This window comes from Alexandromys fortis, unplaced genomic scaffold (genome assembly GCF_014885135.2).
Source record: "Alexandromys fortis isolate MF-2015 unplaced genomic scaffold, M_Fortis_MF-2015_v1.1 scaffold_199, whole genome shotgun sequence".
NCBI classification, from domain to species: domain Eukaryota; kingdom Metazoa; phylum Chordata; class Mammalia; order Rodentia; family Cricetidae; genus Alexandromys; species Alexandromys fortis.
Window position 1 is genome coordinate 1,854,572 of NW_026068074.1, and position 22,180 is coordinate 1,876,751.

At 47.6% G+C, this 22,180-nt stretch overlaps 1 protein-coding gene across 5 annotated transcripts in view; it reads left to right on the forward strand.

Annotated features, from left to right (window-relative positions):
* Katnip (katanin interacting protein) overlaps positions 1-22,180 on the forward strand; it is a 168,264-nt gene that overhangs the window by 25,597 nt on the left and 120,487 nt on the right. Inside the window, exon 2 of one of the 5 annotated variants that reach the window (XM_050121618.1) lies at positions 14,617-14,764. The exons of the other annotated variants lie outside the window; for them this stretch is intronic. The gene's annotated coding sequence lies outside the window, so the exon portion shown is untranslated. The remainder of the gene's footprint in view (positions 1-14,616; positions 14,765-22,180) is intronic. 5 annotated transcript variants of the gene reach the window in all.

Here is a 22,180-nt window from a genome sequence, read left to right on the forward strand (position 1 = left end):
AGAGTGCAAGGCTGTGTCATCACACCTGGCCTATCTGGGAGTTTTTAGCTCTTCTGCTGGGCCTCCTCAAACTAGTTCATCGAGATCTGGGTGTGGCTCCAGACATCTGAATTTGTTAACTGCTAGCAGTGTCCACGTGCAGCTGAGGATGAGAATGGGTTTCCAGAGCTAGAGGCAGCCCGGCCTGCTAATCACTGTGCACCCACAGCCTGCCTGGTACCCAGCCCCTCAGCCACTACTGACTCCAGATACCACAGACAGGGCTCAAGAGGGAGAATGATGAACAACACAGAGGTACCTATATAAAGCCTCTAGGAACTGAAGGGAGGACAGGCTTCCTGGAAGAGGCAGGCTGAGCTGAGGTACTGGAAAGGCCACCATTGGTCTGAAATGTCCCCTGATGGCAGCAGTGAATTCTCTCAGTTCAGTTGGTAAAAATATTCTTGGCCTCGCCTCTAACTGAGTATTCATGATTCCTGCCTGTAGAGATTATGTAGTGTTTATGGCCTCTGGTCATGAATTATTAATGGTTTTGAAATTGTGGCCATTGTAGTTTACTCAAAAATCATTAGGAAGCAGATTTGTCATACAGTGCTTTTAAAAAAAGTTCGAGAGAAATCCCAGAGGAAAGAGACAATTTTATTCACCATCTAGCCCAACCCTCCCAACTCACAGGGTGCACACTGCTGACTAGGGCACATGGTGATGGGGACATGGCGTCTGCTACACAGGAACCCCTGCAGCTCTAAGAATTAGGGCCTCACTGTGCATTGAAAACCATCGTGTAGGTTCCAGAGTCACAGATCTCACAGCTGAACAGGTGACCTCTGGTCCCTTGATCCCTCTCCTTTTGTCTGGCAATGCCCTACAGAGAGCTAGTGTACAGTGCAACTACCTGGTCCAGTTCCAGTGGCTTTTGCTCCATAGTGTTCTATGGATGTTTGGCTGTCTATTGTGTTCATTGTGTGAATGGGGAGAAAGCCAGTTACACTTCCTCTAGGGGCCTCCCTGGCTCAGGCTGGGCTTTAGGTGGACTCTAGCCTTTCGACTTCCTGGATGGGTATCCCCTGGTAAGTGAGCCCTATTTAGGTTACCTCCTGCGCCTCCACTCTTAACCACTCCATGAACCTCTTGTGATAATGGACTGCCATCTTTTTCAGTTGATTGGAGATTCTAAAAGCCACTCGTCTGTAAGCTCACTTTGTAAAGGACTGTAAAAGCCATTTAACTCTCTTATTTAGAAACCTGAAGCTTGCCTGCTTGCGCACGCGTGCACTCTCATACCCCTTCCTCTAGGTGCAAGAAGTGTCTTTTGCTTCCTAGGCAGAGTCAGAGAGACTGGATCTCAGGAGCTAGCCGCATCTGTAAATTCAGTGTACCACCAAGTTCATATTCCTCCTTGTTCTCTTGATGCTTTTGGAGTCACTGTTCCTGTCTAGGAGCCCCATTCAGAGGCCAGGGGTGTGTGGGACGGGGTGGGATCAGCCATCCAACCAGTGCTGGAGATATTTGGGAGAAAGGGCTGAAGATGTGGCTCCATGACAAAGAGCTTACCTAATATGTCTGAGGCCACAAATTCATCCTCAGCACAGCAATTAAAAAAAAAGGAATAGTTGAAGGTTTACTGTGCTCCTGGTAGTAGTCCTCATTCCCTTTTCAAGAGACTACCACTAATGTGTTCTTTTAACTAAGTAGTCATAGATGTCCTGTTCCCATCCACCTACTCTCTGCCTGGTGGTTCGTGTGCACATAGGGCTCTGTGTGCATTTGTGTGCAGATGGAGCTCTGTGTGCGTTCGTGTGCAGATGGGGCTGTGTGTGCATTCGTGTGCAGATGGGGCTGTGTGTGCATTCGTGTGCAGATGGGGCTGTGTGTGCATTCGTGTGCAGATGGGGCTGTGTGTGCATTTGTGTGCAGATGGGGCTGTGAGTGCATTTGTGTGAAGATGGGGCTGTGTGTGCATTTGTGTGAAGATGGGCTGTGTGTGCATTTGTGTGCAGATGGGGCTGTGTGTGCATTTGTGTGCAGATGGGGCTGTGTGTGCATTTGTGTGCAGACGGGGCTGTGTGTGCATTTGTGTGCAGATGGAGATGTATGTGCGTTCTTGTGCAGATGGGGCTGTGTTCATTTGTGTGCAGATGGGGCTGTGTTCATTTGTGTGCAGATGGGGCTGTGTGTGCATTTGTGTGCATGTGCTTGCATGTCAGATGATACTGTGATATTGTGAGTGATGTCTCTCAGGTGCTGTGCTGTCCATTTTTTTTTTTTTTTTTTTTGAGTTGGTCTCTCACTGTTCTGGAACCCACCAAGTAGGCCAGAGAGCACCACAGATCTGTCTGTCACCTGCCCAGCACTGAGAATGCAAATCTGTGCTGCCACAGCTGGCTTTCTTTCTATTTTTTTATGTTAATGATCAGGTTTAGGGGTCGAACTCAGGTCCTTGGACTTGCAAGCCAAGCTCTCTATTAATTGAACTATCTCCCCAGTGAAAATAGGCACAGTAAAGAAACCAAAATAGCCTGCTCCATGCATAAAAAAGGAAAAAAGTTTATTTCAAACTGCCAAGGCTGTGTCCCAGGAGAGCAAGGAGAAGCAAAAGGGGAAAGATTTTCAGGGTTAAATGGGAACCGGAGAAAGGGGGCTGGTGAACTGGGGTGGGGCTTGTGTTCAGGGACTGGGGGAGGGGAGAGCCTAGAGACTAGTGTTGGCCTTGACAAGTTAATAGGCAACGCAGCCATTGTTAATGGTAGAGCCACCTGTTCCTCTTGCCAGAAAAAAAGGAGAAGATTCCTTAGCAAGCAGAAACTTTCTTCAAATCCCTGAGGGAATGAGGGCTTTAGTCTAAATGATGGCTTTTCTTGGGGGACCAGACACCCAGCCTTATTTGACACAATAGTGTGTGATTTAGTCTGGCTTCTGCCCATTGTGTTTTTGTTTGCTTGTTTGTTTGTAGGTGAGGAAAGGGTTTTTTATTTCAGGTTACACTTCCAGGTAGCAGTCCTTTAATGAGGAATGGTGCTCTTCGAAACTGTGGTGCTGTGGGTCACTCCCAAGACAGTCACCGGCATCTATGCCCCTAGAGCCCAACTCCAGCAGGTCTCCCTCTCCTTCCCTCTCCCTCTTCCCTATCCTTTCTTTCTCCTTCCACCTTCTCACACCTACCCTGTCTTGGAAGACATCCTGTAGCAGGTCATTGAGATCGCCTTTGTCCTTTTTATGATGCCTTTCTCTTCTCCCACAGATGTACTAGAACATGAGCCTTTGTTTGGAAACTTTGGAGAGAATGCATTTCCTTTCCTTATGTCTGGAAAGTGATGCCATCCCAGTAGGTCCTGCAGAAATACCCTGTGGTGCAGCATATTCACATATGCACAGCAAACCATGACTAGCATACCAAGTGCGGTAAATACAGTCTGCAATTGCATGTCAGCTCAGATTGGATTTGGGTGCTAATTAATAACGTGAGTGTACTGCTAGCTCCTGTTAATGACTGTCTAGGCTATTAATAGTCTCTTGCTACAATAAAAATATTTTAAGGGATAATCTAAAGCAGGAATTTAATACACATGTGCAAAGGCAGCCAAAGGTAAACTCCTTAGACTAGAATAATTGGGTCAAAGGGTATGTGCTTTATTGAAAACAATGTTTCTAGTCCATCTGCTAATAAAGCATAAGAAGGGCAGAGTTCTTGATTGCTGGCCAGAATCATGTGTGGCTGACTTTAAGCAGTGCCTGTGTTGATTCCTTTATGGATCACCCCCACGCTTCCCCAGGCTACCTGTCTCATTGTAGACGGCAGCAGGGCAGGTTTCTCAGGAAGGACTTGCAGGTGTGTCTAGAAGCTCACCTTTGAGAGCCACCGCTTAGCCCTTAGCTCAGTGAGAGTGGCGATTCTTCCTGTAGGGTCCCAGTGCTACCCACCCTCCAGCAGCACGTACCTCCTTCCTTCCCTGACTTAATTCTCAGCATCCTTGCAACTTGACCTTCTGGGTGATTAAGAGCCGCCCTCGTCTCTCGTGTGTGTATGGTCTTGTCTCTTGGGGGAAGAAAGAGTGTTTACACTAGGGTTGAGGCTCAGTGCTAGAGCACTTGCCTTGCGCGTGCTCCCCGCCCACATGGTAGAAGGACTCTAGCTTTCATCAGTAGCACAAAAAAAAAAAAAAAAAAAATAGGAGGAGGAAGAAAGCACTTAGAGAAAGGAACGAGCGAGCAGGAGAGTGCATGCTGCGTCACTAGAGCCTGCTGTGGCAGCAGACGCTCCAAGTGTGCACTTTTACGGGAATGAAACCTTTTAGTTCTGATTTCTGGGCAGAGAAGAATGAAATCCCATTTTGGATTCAACTGCCAAATCCATTCCCAGTGTGAAATTAGCATTGTCCATTTTTTTTTTTTTTTTTTTTTTTTGCACCGTGAGGTCCTGGTCTCTGTAGATTTTGAGAAATTGGCCAGCAGTGGCACTTTGGGACTTTAAACAGGGCGAGCAAGTCATGCAGCAAGATAAGAAGCCTGTGACCACTGCGGGAGGGGCCTAGGTTCCTAGGCCCACTCTGCCACTCAAGTGGCTCGGCCTCTGTGACTGCAGGAGTAACACAAAATTGGTGCTAAGGGTTGACACGTATTCTGTAGGTTCCAGAGGGAGAAGTGCTTTAAGCCGTGTCTGCATCCTGGGAGCTCCACAGATGTTGGAGATTCTCGTTTGCAGGAGCAAACTAGAGGAGCATGTTTGGAAGGCAAATGCTTTAAAGCTAAGATGCCAGGCTGGCCAGATGGGTAAGGGCACTTGTTGCTTGATAACCTGAATTTGATTTCTGGGAACCACTTGGTAAAAAGAGAGGATGGACTACCAGAAATTGTTCTGTGATCTACACACCCACACCCCCCCCAACACACAAATAATTGTGAAACATTGTTTCAATGCCAAGAGATAGAGTAGAAGTCTTTCTTGGGGAGAGGTGAGCCCTTGTTACCATGTAGTGCCATCAGGGAGCGGCCATAATCCTTCCTGTAGGACTTGACTTAGTGCTGAATCCCCAGCTGCCCTGAGACCCTAGGAGCTGCAGAGATGTATCTATAAACCCAGCCTTCCAACCCCTAGTTTAACAAGGGCAAGGCCAAGACTCCCATACCAAACAGCAGAAAGAATCAATTTCTGATAAAATGCCAGGAAGGAGATTGACATATCTAAAGCCTTTCTGGTATCAGCTAAGCTTCTAGCACAAGATTAAACTCTAGGAAAAAAAAAACCCTTCAGAGAACTGCAATTTCTGAGCAGAAAGAGTCTGTTTTGGATAAGGAATGTGCCCTTGTACAGAGCATCATCAAAGTCTCCTCTATCCTCAGATCTGAGGCATGAAATTGCCTTTAACGCTGTCTCCTCCCTCCACTTGGAAAAAGCAGTGTGTGGAATATAGAATGGTATTAGAAAAGAGAATGGTACCTACCAAGGAAAGGTGGCACTTACAAGTGTCTCGGGAAAGGAAGATGTCTCCAGGGTAGAAGCAGCCCTTGTCTCTGGGTGGACAACAGCCACATGGCCCTAGTCCTGCTGCCACGCCCGACATGAGGACATTTGATTCCTCCCATCTATGCTGTTAGCTCTGTGGTCATCTAGGTCTGTCAAGAGCCAGTGGCTTCAGCTTTTTCGGATCCACACATAGTCGGTGGGCCCCAGCCCTGCATAAGTGGTAGTCCTTATGCTAGCTTCATGGGAAAAGAGGGAGATTGCAGCCTCACATTGCTGCAAACTTCAGAGGCAGGCGACATCAAGGTCCAGGTCAGGGTTTCTGTTGCTGTGATAAACACCATGACAAACAGCAGATGGAATGGACAGAGTTTATTTCCCTTACTCTTCCACATCACTGCTCATCACTGACGGCAGTCAGGGCAGCATCCTGGAGGCAGGAGCTGATGCAGACGCCATGGAGGAGTGCTACTTATAGGCTTGTTCCTCATAGCTTGCTCAGTCTGCTTTCTTATAGCACCCAGGCCCAGCAGCAGGGATGGTACCACCTACAGTGGGCTGGGCCCTTCCACATCCAGCATCAATCAAAAAATTCAACACAGGCTTTCCCCAGGCCAATCTAGTTGGAGTATTTTCTCAAATGAAGTTTCCTCTCCCAAAGGACTCTAGCTTGTGTCAAATTGATATAAAACTAGTGAGCATAATCAGGTATAGCTGGATCCAAGTGTTCAGACTCAGCCTCTCTAGACTCCTCCTTCCTTATGGCAATCCACTCTCCAATGCATAGAATTCCATCTATAGCAGGGTGGCTGCCAGCTATCCCAGGCTCACTGTAGAAAGTCCAGTAAGTGTGTGCCAGGGTCTGGAGTCAGAGAGCCTGGCAATGAGTCCTGGCTCCTCTGTCCCTCAGGAAGCTTGAACACCATGGAGCCTTGGTCGTTTCCTATGTAGGATGGTGATGGAAGCAGCCCCAGCCTCCCTATGAACAGGGAACTGACCTGACTTATTGTAGCCCTAAGTGGAGGCTGCTGTTTTCCCTGACCCTCCCTTCCTCCCTCCTGACGGTGTCTTCACTGCCAGCAGTTCTGGCAGAAGAGCTGGGGATCAACCAAGTCTAGTGCCCAGACTGAGACCCACCAGCCAGGTCACAAGGGAGGGGTGAGGAGTCCCACATTACCATAGTTAGAAAGGGATACTTTCTCAAAAGAAAATTAGCTCAGTATCACAGAAGACCAGAAAAAAACATAGTGGGCAGGCAAAAGCCAGCCATCAACCACATGGCCACTTTGTGACAGGAGTAATAGAGCGGACAGATAAGTGTGGTTCACGGCAGCTTCCGCACCAAGTGCCCGTCTCCCTCACTGGACTCAGTAGTGTTGGCCTAGCAAGTATAGGGCCGAGCCAGTGTGCCACGTTGTGCCAGAAGAGAGAAAGAGGTTCAGCATGAGGCCCTTTGGGGCCCATTCTAGCCTCCATTTCTCTGCATATAGAATGGTGCTCAGCAGGCCTTCCTTTCCTAGTTCTTTTTTTTTTTTTTTTTTTTTTTTTTTTTAATTTTTAAAGACAGGGTTTCTCAGTAGCTTTTGGTTCCTGTCCTGGAACTAGCTCTTCTAGACCAGGCTGGCCTCGAACTCACAGAGATCTGCCTGCCTCTGCCTCTGCCTTCCAAGTGCTGGGATTAAAGGCGTGCGCCACCACCGCCCGGCCTCCTTTTCTAGTTCTTTTCCCTACTATTAGATCAATGGATTTTTTTTCTTCTTTTTTTTTTCCAGGTAGAATTTCACTCTTTAGCTCAAGATAACCTTGAACTCACTATGTGCCCCACACCTATCTCAACCTTCCAAGTGCTGGGGTTGTATGTGTATGCCAGCACACCTGACTTAGATGTTTACCTTTCTAGAACTTTGTCTATTTAAGCATTTCTTTATTGTTCAGTCAAAAGTGCATTTGGCCATAAATAACAAAAAATCCAATTAAGAAAGCCCTAAACCAGTCATTAGCAACCTTTATTTAAAGGGCCAGAGGGCCAGATAATAAACATTTCAGTGTTTATGTGTATGTATAGTCTGAGTTACTCTTTTTTTTTAATATTTGATAGGGTCTATCTACATAGTCCTGCTTGTCCTGGAATTTACTATGTATACCAGACTGGCATTAAACTAACAGAGATCTGTTTACCTCTGCTTCCCCAGTGCTAGAAATAAAGTCATGTGCCACCACACCCCTCAGAGTTACTCAATTCTGCCATTAAATACAAAGGCAGCCTTAATGAGTGTGACTGTATTCCAATACAACTTCATTTATAAAAATATGTGGCTGGCCAGTTTTAATCTGATTGAAATTTGTAGGCCGTTAGCCTAAATAATAGGGTTTGTTTGGCTTTTATGGTAAAACTGCCAATAGTCTTATGAGAAAAGCAATTTCACTTCTAATAAAAAACTTAAAAAGCTCATCTCATTTAAACCTCATGAAGAGCGAATGTTATGCATTTGCCAGCTCTTATTTCTGCATTGTAGGTAAATGCCTCCATGTGATCTTCCAGAACACTAATTTTTGCTCTAACTGTATCTTCAGTCTTTTCTTTAGCCTTTGATCTGTGTGGTTTCAATAGCTAAATTTTTTCTGTGTGATTTCAAATTAACGCTTCTGTTTATAAGCTCTTGTTATTTGATGGATGCAATTTCCCCATTTGTCCTTCTGATCATAATGAATATAGTTATTGGGTTTTTTGTTTGGTATTGTGTTTTTTATTTTGTTTTGTTTATTAATTTATTTATTTATTGGCATCTTTCGAGAAAGGGTCTCACAACTCAGGATCCTTCTGCCTTGGCCTTACATCACCAGAAAAACAAACGGAGTTATGTGCCATCGGCTATAGCTTCAGTATGTTACAGGGGTTCTACTTACATCACTGTGATTTTCTTTGGTTATTTTTCATAATTATTAAATTGTCCCCTCTCATTCCTGTTGTTTATTTTTCTGCTCGTTGGATGATTGTAAATTTGTACCTTGATTGCCTGTCTTTTCTCTAGATCCTGATTTTGTTGTTTTGTTTTTTAATGTAATTTATCACCAGTGATTGTGGGCAAGGGATGGAATTTGCTGCAGTAATGGGACGCTGATCTGTTAATTGGTCTTCTGAGCCCAGGACCCCGTTTCTTCCAGCTATGTTTTGCCTTTCTGTGCCAAAAGTTTACTGTTATAGTCCCTGAACACTGGGCAGGTGGAAGGACCTCCTTCTGTCACTTCTTGTTGTTTCCATCCAGTCTGACACCAGTCTGGGGCCTCTATCTTCCTGAAGATTGTGCTGCTTCTAGGTTTGGAGCAGCACACGACAGCTCCCCTGTGCCCAGCTCCTTCTCAGCTTCCGTCTGCCATCCAGTTCTCAGGATTTCTTAACATTTAGAATCTACCATTTGGCACCCTCTCTTTTGCTGAGGCTGTCATGGGCTTTGGATGGTGTTGCTTGTTTGGATGTGGGTAGGAGGAGGCTGCTCCCCTCTGCCTGAGCTGAGCCAACCTGACCAGCTCTCAGGGTGACTTTCTGTGGGATTTCCACCTTCTTGGCCACCTTCCTGTCTCAGAAACCATGAGGAAGTCCAGCGGTGGAGTGGTCAGTGTAGACTGGAGGGACAAAGTGTGGTCTCTAGTAATGACTGGTTTAGATGCGTGACAAAGTCTCTTCACTTCATGCCTCAGCTCCTCGCCTGTCAAATGAGGGCAAAGATTATAGCAGCCACCTCATAAGCTAATGAAAGTGTGCATTGAAATAGTGCATGCCAAGTGTGCAGGAGGTGCTTAAACACCTCCCCTCTCTTGTTCTGAGCAAACATTCCTTTCTTCTCCCTTCCTTTGTTGACAGTGTTTCAGCTTGCTCCCAAGTGCTAGGATTACAGATATGCACCACCATGCCTAGCCCGGAGCCAGTGTTCCTGGTGCACTTATTGCTAGGGTTGTGTCAGTAGTTGTTGGAGCTATAGCATGTTGTTGGCTTTGTGCATATGCATGTGTGTGTGGATGTGTGCAGAGGCCAGAGGCCAACGGTGAGTATCTTCATTAATTGCTCACCATCTTATTTGTTGAGACAGGGGTTCTCACTGAACCTGGAGCTTGTCGTTAGCTGTTTAGCTAATGAACTCCAGGGATCTATATGTTTTTGCACTCCCTCTCCCAGTGCTGGGCTTGCAGCCGTGCATAGCCATGCCTGACTTTTACATGTGCTAATAATCAGAATTCACGTCCTTAGGCTGTGCAGCGGGTACGTAGGGTCTGAGCCGTCTCCCCAGCCTCCATACTGTTGACTTTAAGCCCCATCTTTTTCTCTATGTACTTTCCTTTAGTCATGCTTCCCCTTCTAGTGCCTTTCCTTGTCTGGGGCCTTTACCTTCCCAATGCAGTCTATCCAACCTTCCTTGGTCCATCTCTAGCCTGTCAAAATTGTCCTGAACTTAGATTCCGTCATCCATTTTTTCCTTTATCTCATCCCATCTAAATGTCATCCTCAGACTTTATAAACAGCCATTGATAAAATTATGGCCTGGCCTAGGATGAGATCAGGGATAGAGTCTCATGACGTGCCTTCCTTCCTAGGAAGAGTAATTTAGATGGCTAAGTAAGATGATTAATTTGTCTAATACCTGGAATAGTATGTCCTTGTGGCGTGATTATGATAATATTAGCATGGTGGGTGTTATTTACCATGGCTAGGCACCGAAGTAAGTGTTTTCCATGTAATACTGCTATTTCTTACGGTAGCTCTGCTAAGTATTGTGTTACTCAGGACTTGTATTAAAAAAATAAGAATGATAACACTATCTGGGGGTACAGAGGTGGACTGTATACTCCAATACAAGGCTCTGAAGAAGGGTTGCTTCTTAGAAGCCCAGAGCAGGGTGTGTATGTGGGGGCGAGGCTGATGAGCAGATGGACTGCAGGCTCCCAGGACATCATCTCCCTGCTTCTCTTATTTTGCTAGCTCGTTCTTCATGCTTGGTGTGAGCTAACCTTCTAGCTTACTTTCTTTATCTCGCACTTTTTCTTTTCTTTTTCTCTTGAGACAAGGTCTTGCCATGTAGACCTCACTGTCCTGGTACTTACTCTGTAGCCCAGATGGGTCTTAAACTTATCTAATCCTCCTGCCTCATCCTTCCAAGTGCTGAGATTACAGGAAGGCACCACTGTGACTAACTTAGCTTTCCTGTTATCTTAGTTCATCTGGCAGAAAATTCAGTGACTTCTAAATTTGTTCATCCCCTTTCATGAGAGTAGCCAGGCCTGTAATCCCAGCACCCAGGAGGCACAGGCAGGAAGATCTGAGTTACATATTGATGGAGGGAGGGATAAAGCAAGGGGGGGAGGGGGAGGAAGGGGGAGAGAGAAAGCATGAGAGAAAGGAAGAGAGAGACAGACAGACAAAGAGAGAGAACAGCTTCTTCCTAGACCTTCTAATATAAACTTCCCAGATTATTGGCCCACTCTGATGTCTGCTCCTGGGCCACCCACAGCCAGCAGCATGGTCACAGGTCCTGACCTGGCTTCCAGGAATCTCAGGCTGTGACCTTGACTGATAGAATAGGGCGAGTCCACAGTCCAGCTGCTTGCTTTAGTTTGACAAATGAAAGGTCCTCAGGCTAGACGTGCCAGTTCTGAGGCCTGTGATGCCAGCCCCTGTCATTTGTGCTCACTGGGAGCCATGGTCATTTCTTTTCTGGAGCTTGCTTGGCACCTTGTCTTTGTCAAAGTCTCAGAACTTCCAGTTTGATGGAGGCACTGATATGAAGTCTCATTCTAGAGTGTGGAGTCAGTGAGGCCAGGCTCCATCTCATGCTCTGCCTCCCCACGTCTGCAACTGAAGAACAGGGAGGATAGCGATGGCTGCTTTACAGTTGGGATGATCTGGTGACCAAATGCATGCAAACCCTTGGAGAACCCTCCACTCAGCACAGAGCAGTGAGCCCTCCTAACTATACAATGGTGGAGAAATCTCTGAGAGCTTCAGCTTCTAGGATGGGGACTTCAGGAAGCATTGGTGGGCGGAGAAGGGATCAAGAGAACAGATTCAGCCCCAACTACAACAAAAGCTTAGGGGCCACAAGCAGTCCCAGGGAGACAGCACATGATATTGATGTGGCTGCTCATGTGACCCTGGCTTTATAGTGAAGACTGTATGATTGTTCATTCATTCATTCATTCATTCATTCACCAAAGGTATTCGCTGAGTGCCCGCTAAGTGCTAGACACTCGTCTAGGAAGCAGATGTATTCTTGGAATGTATGCCCTCGTGGCTGGAGGCCGACTGAGCGGTACATATTGGTAACCCGAAGGGGCTCTAGGAAACAAGAGATCTGCAGAGGGAGCTGCATGGGCTAGAGCCATTGACCCGGGCGAGCCCTGTAGGGTCCCAGCAGAGAAGCTGGCAGATGTTTGGGGGCAGCGGTGGGAAAGGGTGAGATGAGAAGAAATAGAAGGACTGGACGTTTTGAGCAGGCTGATAAAGCAAAGAAGGTTTCAGGGGAATGCCAAGAGGTGACCCAAAGCAGGATGCGGGCATCTCCATCTTACCGTTGCAGAGGGCACAGCCGTGGTAGCCCGAAGGCTATCTGGGACAGAAGAGCCACTGATACTATTTAGTTAGTTAGTTTGGAGGTGAGAGGGTGATTTGATTTGTTACTCAAATAACACGTGAAACCAGCCTCCTTACAGATAAGGACTCACTGTTCACCAGGCTGAAGTGCTGATTACTTTCCCATTCTTTCCTAACTCCTCCTGGAGTAACTGTTGCCTCTGTAACCTGGCATGTATTCTTCTAGACCTTTCTCCATGTGTGTGCAGGGCTGAGTACCCACAAAATATGTGTAGCATTTGTGGTGGTTTTGGCTTTGTGTTTAGCACAGACAGTGTCCCTCTGAAAACACTGTTTTATAGTGTACAGTGGAAGCTGTGATTTGTCTTCACTGCCTTGAACTCTACACTTCAAACCTATTCTAGGTGGCTCTTGGCTCATATTTTGAACCTGGCATAACGGTTAAAATATATGCTGAGCTTTTAAAAAGATAACTTTCACCTAAAAACAAAACTGGGCATGGTGGCTCATAACTGTAATCCCAGCACTTGAGAAGCTGAAGCAGAAGCTAGCCTGGGCTACATAATGAGTTCTAGGCTAGCCTGGGCCACAGAGTGAAACCCTGTCTCAAAAATCAAACAAGCAATCAAAGAGCACTAACGGGGACAGACATACTGCAGATGGTTTAGCTGTCCCCACTGGAGGACATCCGGGTGGTTTCACCTAGCTTTTTCCTAGGGTACCTATGAGTCTTTATTTTAGTTGGGCTCTGGGGAATACAAAGACCCAGTCCCACCAGATCAGATTTTGTTTTTCTAATTTCAGTGGAGTCTACCCCTTTGTTCCTTGAGTGCATATGTGAGATGCCAGGGATACATCAAAGGACTCATTCAGATCTGGTTGAGAGTGGGCTCTTAGGAAAGACCCTTGTTCCTTCCTGCTGGATGGAGTGAACAGGAGGCCCAGAGGCCTGGAAGGTAGTGGGTTGCACTCACTCTTAAGCATATGCTCCTTGCAGGATAAACACTACCTCGAGGGCCAGAGAGACCCAGAGTCCTTCCTTTCCTTCTGAAAGCAGAGCAGTCTGCAAGCCTGACTTCTTTCCTGCCAGCTTCTGCCATGCCTGGACTGCCTCTCCAGCTTGAAGCCACCCCTTTGATAACACGCCAGTAGCAACATTATAAAAGCACTATTTTGAGTAGAGCAGGCCAACTACCCTGTCACTGGTTCCCTTATTCCCTGCTGATGTTCCACATCCTACCTTCTGCTCCCAACCTGATACCATTCCATGCTGCCACTGTGACAACACTTTCAAGGGTTGGTGCACAGCCTCAGGCTGTGGTTGTCACTCACCAGTCTGCCTAATTTGAAGGTGTGATGGCAGGCCCTCTTTGGGAGGCAGACCCAACCCTGCCACAGCTGCTTTTCCTGAGATAGTCTGCCCAGCCACTTCCTGCGTGAAAAGGAAAGTTGACATCTTAAAAAACTTACGTTGGCCGAGGAGATGACTTAGTGGGAAAAGTGCTAATTTGAGGACCAGACTTTTTTGAGACAGGGTTTCTCTATAGCTTTGGAGCCTGTCCTGGAACTAGCTCTTGTAGACCAGTCTGGCCTTGAACTCACAGAGATCCACCGCCTCTGCCTCCCAAGTGCTGGGATTAAAGGCGTGTGCCAACACCACCCGGCCAAGGGCCAGAGTTTTACCAACAAGCATGTAAAGTCAGGCATGGTGGTGCTTCTGTAACCCCAGTGCCAAGGGCGCAGGAGCAGGAGAATCCCTGGGACTTGCCAGTCAGTCAGTCTAGCTGAAATGGTGAGCTTCATGTTTAGTGAGAGACCCTGTTTCAAAAATGAAGGTGGACACATACCTTTATCACCACCACTCATAAGACAAAGGCAGACAGATCTCTGAGTTCAAGTCTAGCCTGATCTATATAGAGAACTCCATTCGATCCAAGATTACATAGTGACACCATATCTCAAAACAAAACAAAAACTTAAGGTGGAGAATGATTCTTCCACTTTTAAGATACTACCTTTGAAGAGGACTGTCAATTTTGGAGACTCTCCCAATTCCTCCCTTTTCTCCTGTGACACCAGCTCCAGGGGATCTAACACCTCTGACTTCTTCCAGCACCTCCCAGGGACACACATCTAATTAAAACCAGCAACAAAAACACCAGCCATCCCTCTCTGTGTACACATCCAGCTTCTTCCTGCTTGCTGTTATTTTTAACCAGGCTTTGCAGCCCACAGTCCTGACTTCCAGTAAGCCTGGCCCCTCAGATAGCAAATGTAGATTCAGGAACTGGGGGCTTTGTGATACACACCTCCATGGCAATCATATTTCAGATTAAAAATTGGAGACCATGGCCTGAGAAGTAATTGCATTTGGGGGACTTGCTAGTAGACATTTGAATCTGGGTCATTGTGGGAAATCCTGGCTAAATCAGGATTAACCATGAAATATCCTGGAGGGTGGCCTTTGATGTAATAAGTCTGGGTCCTGCCCTAGGAGCCCAAGGTCAAGAAGGAATCACAAACTGTCTTAAGACCCCACGTTATTAACATCCCCTCCCACTCCTGTGCCTAGGCCTTGGTCAGAAAAGCTCCTTCCACCTCCTCCAGACCTCTAACACCTGACTGAGTGCATCCTGGCCTCCACCTGCACCCTTCACCCTCAGCTGCTTCCTGACATTCCTGCCCTCTACTCAAGCAAGCACGGTGCGGCTTCCTGTTAGGTTGGTATTAAGGCAATGCTTGGTCACATAGTTCTTGTGGTCTGCTACTCTCAGTAGTGACATGTTTTGAACCTTTGTCCTCATGGTTGCCCCTGTTAGTTCTACGCATTCTTGTTCACCATAGTGGTGAGTCTCTTGGCCTGAGACTCCTCTCTGTTAAGACCCTCCCCTCAGCACATACCAACCAGCCTGCTCAGACCCAGCCATCACCAGCAGGAGGCTCCTCAGACCCCCAGCACAGTCACATCTCCTCCTCAGATCACTTGTAACATCAGCTGGCGTTGCAGCCTGCATCGGGTGTGTAGTGGGGGTAGACTGTCAGTCTTCCCTGACGGACAGCCAGTTCCATGAAGGAAATCCTAGTTGGGCAGGAAGGTTGGAGGGCAAAGGGGAAGGAATGACCTGCCACTTTTATATTCTCGGGGAGTATTATCTCGTATGAAAGCTGGTGCTGTCTCTTTTTTTTTTTTTTTTTTTTTTAGTTTTTGTGCTTCTGAGGCTCAGGTCCAGGACTTCCCACGTGGTAAGCTATTGCTCTGCCATTGCTTGTCCAGTCCTTTTTTAGTTTATTTTGAGGCAGGGTTTTGCTACATTGCCCAGGCTGGACTCAAGCTCATGATACCCCTGCCTCAGCCTCCAGAGTAGCTGCGATTTAGGTACCAATGTACTCGTGATTGGTTTTGAGCATAAATCTAGTTTGGGTCCCCAGATCCTGGTGCTTTCCCCTAGGTGTCAGCAAGATCTTTGGCACCTGCCACTGGTTAACGACAGGCTTCAAGCATGCTCCATGTCAGAGGACCAGGCTCTCACTGTCTCTGTGATCAAATAGCATGTTCTTACCATGTTCCATCTCTGCTCCAAGATGGACCCCAGGGTCTCCTCACACCGCGCTTTCACACGCACTGTTCTTCCTGCATGCCCTTCACCCCACTTTCCTCACCTAGTGAGCAGCTCCTTTTGGACAGTGCCATGGGATGCCCCCCCCCCGTCACCATAGGCCATGCCAGGCTCTGCCCTCTGCTTACTGCTGTGTGGCACAGGCACCACAGTGCATGGGAGCAATTGTTCTTGTTTCTACCTCTCAGTTCTCTGAAGACAGAGATTTTATCTTCCTCGCTTTCCTCGTCCTCCTCCTCCTTCCACACTGCCAGCTCCACATTGAGAGATAGAGCACAGAACCTGTGGGTTCCATCTTTGACTTTGGAGTTGGTGTCCATTGAGTGAGGCCACCGGAGAATGAACAGGTATTTCCAGTGAGAGTCACCCGGCCGGAAGAATGGTGGGTGGGTCATAAGACTGGGGTCATAGGGAACAGTCGAGAAGAGCTACTCATGAAGCAAGCTCACACTCCCTGTGAAGGGCATTCTAGGTAGGGGAGGCAGCAAGGGCAGCAGTCTGGAGAAGAGAGCAGACTTCCCTGAAAAATGGCCAGCAGCAGGGCATACGGTCCATGGATGTAGTGGGAAGATGGAGAGTGCTGGCAGCACGTGACTGCATTTCTCTCTGTCTCAGGCCTGCAGCCTGCAGCCTGCTGCAGGAGAAGCCCAGGAGACAGTAGCAGGGTAGTAATAATGTCCTCCCCCATTTCTCTCTGGTTTGGGGGTTTGGCGTTGGTGGCCCCCAGGGTGACACCAGCTAGGCGTGATCAGGATTATCTTCTGATAGAGTTCCTGACCTGGGAAAGTGTTGGTGTGTCAGGCAGGCAAGTAGAAACTAAGATGGGAGACGAGAGAGGGACATTGCCACCTTGGTCATCTTTTCCCCCATCAGGCCCAGGGACCATTCCAGCAGGGCTCCAGCAGGCCAGCTATAAAACCTTCCTGCAGTCAGGTTCACTATGGCAGTGCAGGGATGCAAAAGTCGGTCTCCTTCTGTGGCAGTCAAAGGCTGGGTACAGTGGAAGCTGAGCCCCTCCCCTCTTCCCTCCAGAGCACTGCTAGGAACTTTGGCCTCAGCTGCAGGTCCTAAAAACTCTGGACCGGATGCCAGTATGTCAAGTCTGTCAAACCTCTAACAGCTTCCTGGCCAACTCAGTGTAAGGTCATGGCCTTCCTGGTGTGTTGTTTGGAGGCCTGAATCTGGCTTTGTCTGGCCTGGCCACCTGCTGTTATCTGCCCCACTGGCCCCTGTTATGTGTACCTGTCCCACCACCTGGATGCCTACTTTCCCAAATACCTTCAAGGTCAACTTCATGGCCTATAGGTCATCTCACCATAGACGCCTTCTTTCTCAAAAAAAAAAAAAAGGGTTAAATTTTTATTTTTATTTTATAATGTGTATCTGTGTGAGGGGGTGTGCACACAAGTGCAGTGCCCTTCAGGACCAGAAGAGGGCATTGGATTTCCCTGGGGCAAAGTTGCAGGTCGTTGTGAACTGCCTCATATGGAGGCAAAGAACTGAACTTGGGTACTCTGGAAGAGAGTGTGCCCACTGAGCCACCTCTCCAGCTTCCAAAGAGGCCTTCTTGGGCAGCTTGCAGAGACAACCCTCCTTGCCTGCTGGCACTCCTGCTCACTGCCTCCTCCCTGAACTGTGAGCCCCAGCTGCTACTGCTCTATCCCAACACCTTAGATGCACACCGGACCAAAGTGGGTTCTTGTGGAATATTGAAGAATGCATGGATTTGTGAATGGGAGTTGGCTCCACCCTCCATGGGGGGGGGGTGAGCATTGGTGTGTGAGTGGGATGTCTTGCCTGGAGGGTCCTGTTTAAGCAGGTCTGTATTTATATCTACGGTTGCCTTCTGTTTATAGCGTGCTTATATTTTTCACTTACAGCTCTGATGGAAGATTCCTTTTAAAGTAAACTCACTGAAGGTTTTTAAATCCTCTGCCTTCACCAGACTAGGACATAATTTATAATCCATGTGACAATTTTACAAGAGAATTTTTCTGAGAATAAAAAAAATATATCAGATGTGGGTTGAAAAATGATTCCTCAGATGGCTATGGGGATTTTTTTTTTTTTCATAAAAGCACAGTGTCCTGAGGCATGGAGTCCAGAATGCAGACTATAACCCCTGACCCCAAGTATGCAATCTCCAGGTCTGGTTATCCGATGGTTGTGGTGCATAGCTGGGAGGCAATGGCAGCCTGAGATAGTGAAACACTTTTGTTTATTTGCCTTGTGGAGTCTTTTAGTCAAACACCTTTGTTTAAGTGCTTTGAGGAGTCTTTGTATCCAGGGCAGGAGAAACCATGTTTGCTTTTTGTTGTGTTGATTCATACCACCTCTAGGGGGCAGTCTCAGCTGCTGCTTTAGGTTTTCTTTGTTATGCTTCTGTTTGTGCTACAGGCGTATTGGATATAGAGGATGTTTGAGGATAAGAGCATGGCTGATGGGTTAGTAGACGTGATTGAAACATAGGCTTAGAGTTTTGCCATTAACCTAATATGTATGGAGACCTCAGGACCCAGCACTAGGTCATGACAGACTCTCCCGGGAAACAGAGAAGTTGGGCCTGGGTGGGTTTTGAAGGAAAAGTAGGAGTTGTGTACTATAAGATGCATGTAGTCATTCTTATTGTGGGCATAGGGACATTAAGAACACTTGTCAGAGCCGAGTGGTGGTGGTGCACTCCTTTAATCCCAGCACTCAGGAGGTAGAGGCAGGTGGATCTCTGTGAGTTCGAGGCCAGCCTGGTCTACAAGAGCTAGTTCCAGGACAGGCACCAAAGCTACAGAGAAACCCTGTCTCGAAAACAAAACAAAACAAACAACAACAACAAAACCACTTAGAGCTGGGTGGTAACAGCACATGCATTTAATCCCCATGGAGGCAGAGGCAGTTGGATCTCCGCATTCGAGGCCAGCCTGGTCTATAGAGCAAGTTCCAGGACAGCCAGGGCTACGTAGAGAAACCATTTTGAGAAACAAAATAAAGAACATTTATCATAAACCTCAAGGTATGTCTTAGTACTAATGTGCTTGCCCAGCCTGTATGAGGCCCTAGACTTGACTATTAGCATCAGCAAAAACCCAAAGCAAAGCAAGCTGAACTTAAAAACATTCGTTGAAGTGTTCTCAATCCTCTGCTGAATGTTTCTCTGTACCCGCCAAAGTACAGGCTTCCGAAAACCATTAATTCTTCTGCCATACTGTACAGAACTCAGATCTAAGTTATATTTACACAGTCCAAACTAGCTTGAGTAGAAAAAGGAGGGTAGCTGAGCGTGATGGCACGTGCTTGGAATGCTAACTGTCAGAGGCAGAGGTAAGAGGATTGCAAGTTCAAGACCAGTCTGGGTCACAGAGAAAGTTCCGGCCATCATGGGTTATAGAGCAAGACCCCCATCTCATAAAAAGGAAGGGAGAGAGAGGAGAAAGGGAGGAAGGGGAGAAGGAGAGAGAAAGGGAAGAAAGGAGGGAGGGGTGCCATGTTCTGTCTTTTACTGATAAAAATGAAAGCTACCCAAGTGGTAGAGGGGCAGTGCTGCCAATGAGGCTAGGAGACATGCTGTGGAAAGTTCTGTACATTAGGTCTGGTTCTGCTCTGGTTTCTGGCATCCACTGGTGTGGGGGCAACTCACCTCCATGGATAGAGAGCACCTGCTGTGTGCCATCCTTTGAGCCTGACAGGTCAGAGGTGTTGTGAGAATGAGAAGGGCTTTGAAGATTCCCTAAGAACTGAGGCCTAGCCACACCCTCTGAGGCCCTTCTGGCCCCCTTTGCCGCTGAATTTACACATTTTTAAATGATTGATTTATGTGTCTCCCGTTTGGGCTCCAGGTGCCTTGAGAGCTAGTGTAGGTTGTGGACTCTTCCTGGAAGAGTCCTTTGGATAACACTGTGTGAGTGTTCCCAGAAGCCCCTGCGGGGATCCGGCTGGTTGGTGTCTGGCTGTGGAATGTTGCAGTGCAGTGCCCCTGTGACCCAATGGCAAACGGTACCATTGATGTGGTTCACGTGGTATATGCTGTGAATGGAGCCTGTGCAGTGTAGCCCCTGTGTGGCAACTCACTATCAGGATATCCACAGGCTGGGCTTCCATTAAACCTCAGTTATGGGGCTGGTAAAATGGCTCAGTGGGTAAAAAGCTCTTGCCTCACAAGCCTGGAGACCTGAGTTCAACCCTCAAGTCCCACATAAAAGTGTATGGAGAGAACCAACCCTATCTAGTTGTCCTCTAGCCTCAATGCATATGCTGTGGCACGTGTTCCCTCCACACACACATACCATGCACACAGATACAATAATAAATTTAAATCCCTGGAGTGTATGGAAGGCTGCCAGCCCCTTGCATCCATGCAAGCACCCAGCAAATGTTGGTGGGAAACAGAGAGGATGAACCTGACCCTTCCTTGAATTTTCATTCTATCGTTGCTGGTTCATGTATTCACCCCTTCACTCTAGAAATAAAGAAATAAAACTCCTGCCATGTGAAGTATGCACCTAAGTCGTCTGGCTTCTGTTTCTCTACATGAGAATGGGTAACTTAGAAAGAAAAGGAGCTTGCGTGGCTCTGGGACTGGGGCTGGGAAGTCCAGGACATGGCAGCGTCTTGAGGCAAGGAGCACCATACCATGATGGGAGGAGGAAGGGTGAGAAAGTGGGCATGTGGGAACAGAAACAGACAGACAGGACAGCCCAGTTCTGTAACAGTCCAGTCTCACAACGGTGTGACCTGTCTCACAGGAACTTTCACTCCTACCAGTTACTAACCCCTTGTTTGAGTGATACTCATCCCTCCACAAGGTGGAGCTCTTGTGAACTATACACTTCATAAGCCCATCCTCTCACCACCTTTGCTGTGGGAAACAAATTTCAATCAAAGTTTGGAAGGAACAGACCACATGGGAACCAGAGAAACCTCTGTTCTGGAGGTAGCACTGTGATTTGGAGCCAGGCCTAGACCCCAAGGCCCAGGCTCATGGATAGTCAGAATTGCAGGCAAGGGTCTGCAGAATGAGGGAAGGCTGAGCTAGTAGAGGGTCTTGCTTGTTCAAGTATGACCACAGCCTGGTTAGAGACCCACAGAGCCTCCCAGCCCTTCCAAATCAGAGATACCCTGTTGCCACAATCCCCACGTGACCAACATTTGAGAGACAGGCTGGAAGAAGGGGAGCTGGCTGGATGACCTTGTCTATTTCTCATGGGTGGCACCTGCCTCGTGGTGGAAGAGAAAAGATACATTCCAGACAGGGTCTGAGGTAAAAGCCCACGCGTCCTGGCACACACTTATATCTCTTTGAAGTCTGGAGTGCTTCTGAAAATGCCATGGAATGTTTCATTCAATACCGTAATGTATCAACGATCACTTTAATATTTCAAAATGGTAAGGCAAATTGCTATGGAGTCAGTAGTGTTTTGGAATATGCATGGCATGAATCTCCGTGTCTCTTAAGTAGGGTGATAATAACTACTTCGAGAAGGGCTACAGAGACCAAAAGAGAAGGCCGGCTGTAGTAACTCCTCCCCAGAGGCAGAGTGTTACAGGACTCTCTCACAGTGCTGAGGTCTCTCCTGTGCTTCCCTGCATGCAGGGAGGAGCCAGGCTCAGTCCCAGGGACATGAGGAACCTCTTGAGGCAGCTCAGGAAGCCAGATCTACCAGTTTTTAAATTTTCTTTTAATTTCATAATGCTGCCCTTTATACTACTGCTTACTGGCTGGGCAGCCAGGTTAACTAGAATGGAACTTAAGTGACACTCAGGTTTGAGGGACTGGAGATGTGGCGTCGTGATAGTTATTGCCTGGTGTAGGGTCTCGCTTATTTAAATGTGGTTGTTCATGGCACCAGCTGGGAGCTGGTTAGGGATACCCACAGGGCCTCCCCTTCCTCCTGAGAGAATCTAGCAGTCCCAGGGTGACGTGTGTACACACCAGCACTTGAGAGTCAGAAGTCTGGGAGAAATAAGGCTTTCTGGATGAAAGGAAAACTGTGGGTGACAGGGGAAGAGGCAAATAGATGGTAACGACCTGGGGTTTGCAGGACATGGGTGGAGAAAGGGGGATTATGCCATTAGCACTAGTCTGAGAGTTGCTGTTAGTGTTTCCTATCCCCAGGGCCCCATTGCCTGGTAACTGGGGAGAAGTGAAGATGGAGAGAGAAGCAAACAGTTGTGTAACATCTGTAGCTGAAGGTGGAGGAGGAAGATTGGTTAGAGAAGGCCCAGGCAGAGAGCTAGATGGGAAGGGGTCCTAGGCCTCTGGATGCTAAGGAAGAGTCAAGGGAGGACAGAGAGGAAGCTGTGGGTGTCCCTGGCTGGGCCCCCAGGAAGCATGGAGACAGGTGCTCCTCTGCTCACCCAGTGTTATATCCCAACAAGCGTGCTATAAATACCTTAAGTTGAAAAATGCACAGAAGAGTCAGGTGTGATAGTGCATGCCTCTAATCCTAGCACATAGTCTGAGGCAGGAGGATTGCTGCAAGTTCAAGGCCAGAATGGACTATATAATGAGGTCCAGGCTAGCCTGGA